Below are 6438 nucleotides of genomic sequence, written 5' to 3'. Positions count from 1 at the left end.
TCACTGCTCAACCAGCCAAAGCACTTAAAAAGTACTTTTTAAAGTTTATATTAGTTCATTGTTCCAGCCAGGAAAAAAATGTATTCATATTTTTGTTTCTGTAACTGAATTGTTACAGTATAATACATCCCCCTTGCTCCTCACATAACACCAATAAATACTGAATCTGAACACTAGAGGAGTATTAATAGCACCTTTGCATTTCAGCTATTAAAAATGAACCATTGTTTTGATAGTCCATCCGTATAAAGTTTTCTTTGTCTTATGAAAGCTTCAGTTTTTCCAAAGCAATTTTTCAGTTAATTACAACACCTTAGATCTAAGATTGCATACTTGGGATCATGACGCCAACCAAAGAATGGAGATGTTGGTGCCTCCCTCATGGGTGATCTGGTTGATCCGGCCACGAACGCAGTCCAGAGAAACATAAATGGCAGCACCATTCTGCACTTCGAAAGAAGTTCTCAGCCCCACGCTGGCCCATTCACTACCTTCAGGCATATGTCCACCCACCTGCTGGGCCAAGGATGTGGCCTGACCTCCATTTGTACCTTGCTGGTAAAGGGTCAGCTTCGCCACACTGCAGGAGTGGATCAGTTTTAGGTTGAGGGCCACACTGATAGTCCCGGGCTCAGAAAACACAAAATTTCTCTGAGCATGCGGCTCACCTGACCCAGCTAGTCGCATTTGGTCTGTATTCGGGCTCATCTGCCTAAAGAGCAGGGGTTTATTTCGTACTGCCCCAGAGGGTAGACCTGTTCTTAAGACAGTGGCGGTGAACATGGAGGAGACAGCAGTAGGGATCCAGATCAAGCTGAGCATACTAATACCAGAACTATCACCAAAGTAGCGGACATTGCACTGAGATGGGGCGATAACTTCAAAATTGAGCCTGTCTTCGCTGTCTACCCTTGTGGCCCCAGAAAGGGTGATGGAGGTGTCTCTGTAGTTAACACCAGACTTAAAGGAGCGTAGCACCTCCTGGTTAGTGCCATTTCTGTTGATGTAGGCAATCAGCGAGAAACCTTCTCGAACACAAGAATGGCCCATTGAATAGATGGCCTGTTGGAGTACAAACTTCACCACACCGGTTTCCGTGAAACGCACCCCACGGCTGTCATGGGTCAGGGCCACTATGTAGGGATCAGAGACAGTGGCTATACGGAAGGTGGGGCGATAGTTGCTCTGGTAGTGGGCTGCTGTGGACATCTGAGCAGTCATAGCCACAGCACCAGTGTCATGGGATAGCCAGAGCAAGCTGAACGAAGCTCCTCCAAGCTCATAGGCTTGAATATCTTTACTCTGGTTGCAGTATTGGTTGGGACTCTTCAGCATGAGTGTCAGAGTATGATTGGGTTCCACCTCGACTGCTGTACTTACAGTCACACCCTGGAAGAACTTCCTTTCAGGTTGCTCAATTCGAACTCCGCTGAGGTCTCTACCCTCCTCTTCGCTGCCATTTATCCATATCCCAACTTGGAGAAAGTTCCTGCAGCTATGCTTTAGTGCAAAGTTGTAGTCTATCCAGACCAGTCCATGTTGTTGGAGGTTGAGGTAATCATCATGTTTGGTCAGCAGGTTGTTTCCTTCTTTGCCATGAATATTGAGCTGTAGCCCTGGATAGATGGAAGTACTCTTCGACTTTGTAGGTGGTATGGCAACTGAAGCAGTCCAAGACTGCGAGAGCTTGTTCTCAGTCACAGTTCCACATACAGCATCACTGGTGAAAGTACAAGGAACGCCAACAGGCTCGCCATCACAGTCTAAGCAAGCCTGGCACTCCTGAAGTTCCTGATTGTAGAAGTATTCATGACCACACAGCCCTGTGGACATCTCCCTTTCAGAGACACCAAGACAACGAAACCCTCCTGAAGAATGAAACAAAAAGTAGCTTGGTGAATCCCAAGAGACCATTTAAAGGAAGACACTGGGTGGCATTAAGTTTTCTTTTTGCTTACCTGGGGTATTAAGACATTTTACTTGCTCTCCACACAGGCTTGGTAATTCTAGGCATTCATCCCTGTCCTGTTGATAGATTTCATGTTACTCAAAGACATGTTAAAGATTAAGACATATAACTTAGTCTGCTCTTCATTGAAATCTTATGTGTTGCATGCATAATACAATTGCTGCCACACTGTCACCTGGCACATCCTATCAGCAGTCGGGGAGCATTGCGACACCAGGAAGAATCCAGGGGGACACATAGTGCACCTTTCACACTGTGGTGGATCCTTCCGGAAGTCGCAGTATTCTTCAGGCCCACAAGCAATTTGACAGCCCAACACAGGGTGACCTGCATCTCCAACTACATTCACCCCTTTGGCATCTACATCTACCTTATGCACAGCATAGGACTTTTGCAGGTGGCTACGTGCTTGGTTCTGAAGGCCGACCAGGTGGCCTTCAAAATAGCTTTGCAGTTCTCCCTGCAAGCCTTGGAACGAGAATTGCTTGACGGTCTCAGAAAGCAGACCGTACTGAGCCTTCACAACATCCATCTGCTCGTACATGCGGCGCTGCTGGTCAAGTATCTCCCGCTGCTGGGAGAGGAGGGCCCCCTGCTGTTCCACCAGTCTCTGCTGCAGATCACGAATCACTACTTGCTGAGCTCTCAAAGCCTCCACCAGCTTCTCTTGTCCCTTTGCCAGCTGTAGATGTAGGATAAGTGCATCCTCGGCAGGGACCTCATTCTCTCCTAGTAAAAAAAAAAGAAAGAGTAACTAAGTGGCTATAACCAGGGCTTGACATTAACACCCGCCAACCCACCAAATGCGGGTGGATCTCAGCAGTGGTCATTCCCACTAGCCACTTTGGTGGGTTGAATTTTATATACAGTAACAGGGCTCGACATTCATGCTGGTCTGGGACAAGTGGATTTTTTGAAGGGGCAAGTGAAAGAGAATTTTACTCGCCTGACCAGACAACAAATTTGATTAAAGCATCTAATTAGGGAAGCACCGAAATTTAGATGAGAATGATTCTGATTTTATTACATTTTGTGTAAATGGCTATAAATAGCTAATAGATAATGTATTGACAGTAACAAGAAATCAAAACAAATGAACACAACTGCACACAGAAGAAACATACTGCGGTAAAAATTTAGTTTTTATATTTATAACATATATTTAAGCAACATGACACAACTAAGAGAGTGCAGTTTTCCCTGAAAACCAAGATTGCAAATTTGACATCAATTTTATACAAGATTTCAAACGAATAGTTAATATTAAGTGACTTACAATATTGCCACTGTTGACTGTTTTTGCCAATTCCAAATAATTCCAAACAAAGATCACAGCAGAACAGTCGCGCATCTGCAGTGTTTCCTTACTGAATGATTCAGCGTTTTTGAATTAATCATTTGAATCAATGATTCACTGGTCCATTCATAAAGCACTTGCTTCATTCTTGAATGAATCAGCAGTCTGAACTAATCATTTGAATGAATGCCTCAATTATTCACATTGAGACAGTCACTTGCTGCATCTAAATGCCACTTCAGCTGCTTCTGTTTCTTCTGCAGTGGAAAGATCGGTTTTGTTACTACTGATTTCATTTTATTCGTAACAGCCCTATAATGTCTTATTATAAAATACAAGTGTATAATGAGCTTTCAGAAAGGAATATACATTTCCATTAATAGATACACTGGTCCCATCAAACTAAATAGTAAATATATTTTGCTATACATAAGAACAATTATTTTGAAGTAAATCAACACTAATAGTTTATTTAAATATGATCCAAACAAGAAATTCTCTGAATAATTTTGATACGTGAAGGTCAAAGTGATTTCATCATTTTTTAAACCAAAAATGATTCCTCCCTCCCATATTTTTAAAACCAAGTGCTATTTTTTTTTTTTCAAATCCTGTGCTAAAACTATGGAAATAGATCAAAGTAGTCTGCAATTTCTCGACAGCTGACTGCCAGCGGTTCTGCAGCTCTACGACCCTCTGTGTAGCCAAGCAGATGTGTATGATTGCAATAATAGTTCTAGGGCCAGCTGTCAAATTCTGCTAATCATTGATGCATGCAAATTCCACTACTTACATTAAAATTGAATAAAGTATAAGTCTAATAAGTTTTATGGAGCCTGATAGTTTGTACTGTATACTCTGTATACCCAGCCTGTGGCATGCATCTCATATTTTTCAAAGAAAATGTGATGTCTGTAAATTTACTCAAATGTCTCACACAAGCAAAAACAGGTGACCCTTCTTCATTAAAGAGATTTCCTCTAGGCAGTTTGGATTAGACTACCAAACACCAGAACCAGTTGTCTGCAGGGGCTTTGAAAAAGTATGATATAAATTAAATTCAAATAAATCCAATCATCTATAAATGTATAATTATATTTAATAAAAATAATTTGGTTACACTTTATATTAAGGTGTCCTTGTTACAGTGTAATCATACATATAAGTACTGAGTAATATTAATGAACTACATATACTTACTATATGGTTAGGGTTAGGATTTGAGTATGGCTTAGGGTTACTTGCGTGTAATTATGCATAATTAATCGTTATTATAATAGTAAGTACATCTAACGTGTAACAAGGACACCTTAAAATAAATTTAAAAAGTAAACCAATAATTTTATTAAAATATAATATGTAAAACTAAAATAATCAGGTGACTTTGTAGGCTGGAAGGACCTGATTTATACCATGAAATTACCACAGTACATGACCAAAAACCTATACCATGGTACCTTTATGATAGTGGAAAGGTACATCACATGGTTCAATATACTTCAAATAATACCATGGTATTTTTAAATGGTGTAAGATATATTACACAGTCCAAGGTACTGTAGACAATACCATGATATTACCTTGGTTTAATAAAGCACATGGTAATACTATGCTATATATATGTAAATGCTATATGTCATTTTTAATCAACTATATTAATACAATAGCCTACTCTGTTTACTTAATTGTTACACCAGTTTTGAAACAAGATACTCTAATTCAAGTGCAGAACAGCTGGAACCACAATTCACCTGGTTTGATGTCACAAGTGAGTTGAACTCCCAGAGGAGGCCCACTCTCTGATGCGGGATATCCAATGTCCGGAAATTCCCCCAGAATCTGAGCGGCTCTGTCTGCCACATGGATGAGGGGCGGTTGGCTGGTCCCGAGCACACACCCGTCTCCAGCACAGGGTCTCGTTTGGGGCTTCAGTCGTATCCTCATAGGCAGACGGCACTCAGTTCCTTTACATTCTCTGGTTTCGTTCATAACATGGTCTGGTCTTTGAGGAGTAATACAGTCTGTGCACACAGGACCAAAAAATCCAGCGACGCGCGTCTGGACGGTTTCCCTTGTCTGGTCTCCAGACCGCCTGCGCTGGGACAGAAGCGCTGCGTGATGTTCAGATGGAAAGCTGGAGGGGGCATGATGGTGATTTATTGATCTGCTCTGTGTTGTCGGATTGTGTTGTCGCGGTGGTCTGGCCGATCTCCCCCCCGGACAGTGAAATCCAGAGCAGGGTCTGGCGTCTCCAGAGTCCCCCGAGCGCGCAGAGCGGAACGTGCATAATACATAAACCAGCAACAAAAGCGTATTTTTGGATGATGACATTGTTTAATCATTTATCCACCTAAATAAACAATATAACAATTATGACTCGTGCGGGAAAACGCGTTTAAAAGAGCCGATTGATGTTACACACTATATACTAAAAGCACAGAAAAAAAACTCTGTTATCATTTAGTCCAGCCTGATCCGGAACATAAAGATGTTTTGATTTTGTTCTTGTATGTTTAAATCCGCAGATAAACTCTTTAAATAGTAAGATGTTTTTACCTGCAGCTGTCTTCTGTTGGAATGTCAGTGAAAATACAGCAGGAGGTGAGCATCTCTACTCCACTGCAGTGTGTGTGTGAGCCACTCTAAACACTTCTGAAGGAGAACGTCACGGGCTGTTTCTCAAAAATTGGTGAGCTCCCTATCTAGGAACCATTTTTAGGCACCACATGTACATGCAGCATTTCTAGGAATCATAATTTTGTGTAGCATTTTAAGCATAATTGGTGACGTGCAAGCTGCACTTTTGCCCATGACAGGCAGATGAAAAACTGTTTTGAACATCTATGCACACATACATCATTTTTGAGCATCATATGTACAATAACATATTTTTTGGGCAATGTAAGCAGCAATTGTGGGAATCATGGGCCTATGTTGCATTTTTGGATGCATTTAGGAATGCTATGACATCCAAAAATGCTGTTTAGGTAAGAAGCTCAGTTTAGTTTTGAGACACGGTAAATGGAGTTCTCTTGTCCTGCACACACATATAGTGCCCAACATCAATGCATGTATGCTTATGTTGCTCTGTGTGCTAATTACACCCAAAATTGCTGCATGCATGATGCCCAAAAACCAATGTCTACAAGTTCCTAAAATGCACAATAAAGCA

The 6438-nt window shown here is 41.5% G+C and overlaps 1 pseudogene; it reads right to left on the bottom strand.

Annotated features, from left to right (window-relative positions):
- Positions 1 to 339: 339 nt before the first annotated feature.
- LOC107571744 (uncharacterized) lies at positions 340 to 5875 on the bottom strand (annotated as a pseudogene).
- Between the last annotated feature and the right edge of the window lie 563 nt (positions 5876 to 6438).

Source organism: Sinocyclocheilus grahami, unplaced genomic scaffold, assembly GCF_001515645.1.
Source record: "Sinocyclocheilus grahami isolate Dianchi unplaced genomic scaffold, SAMN03320097.WGS_v1.1 scaffold1643.1, whole genome shotgun sequence".
Classification (NCBI taxonomy): Eukaryota; Metazoa; Chordata; class Actinopteri; order Cypriniformes; family Cyprinidae; genus Sinocyclocheilus; species Sinocyclocheilus grahami.
Note: the sequence above shows the minus strand (reverse complement) of the source record. Positions and strands in the feature narration are given on the sequence as shown.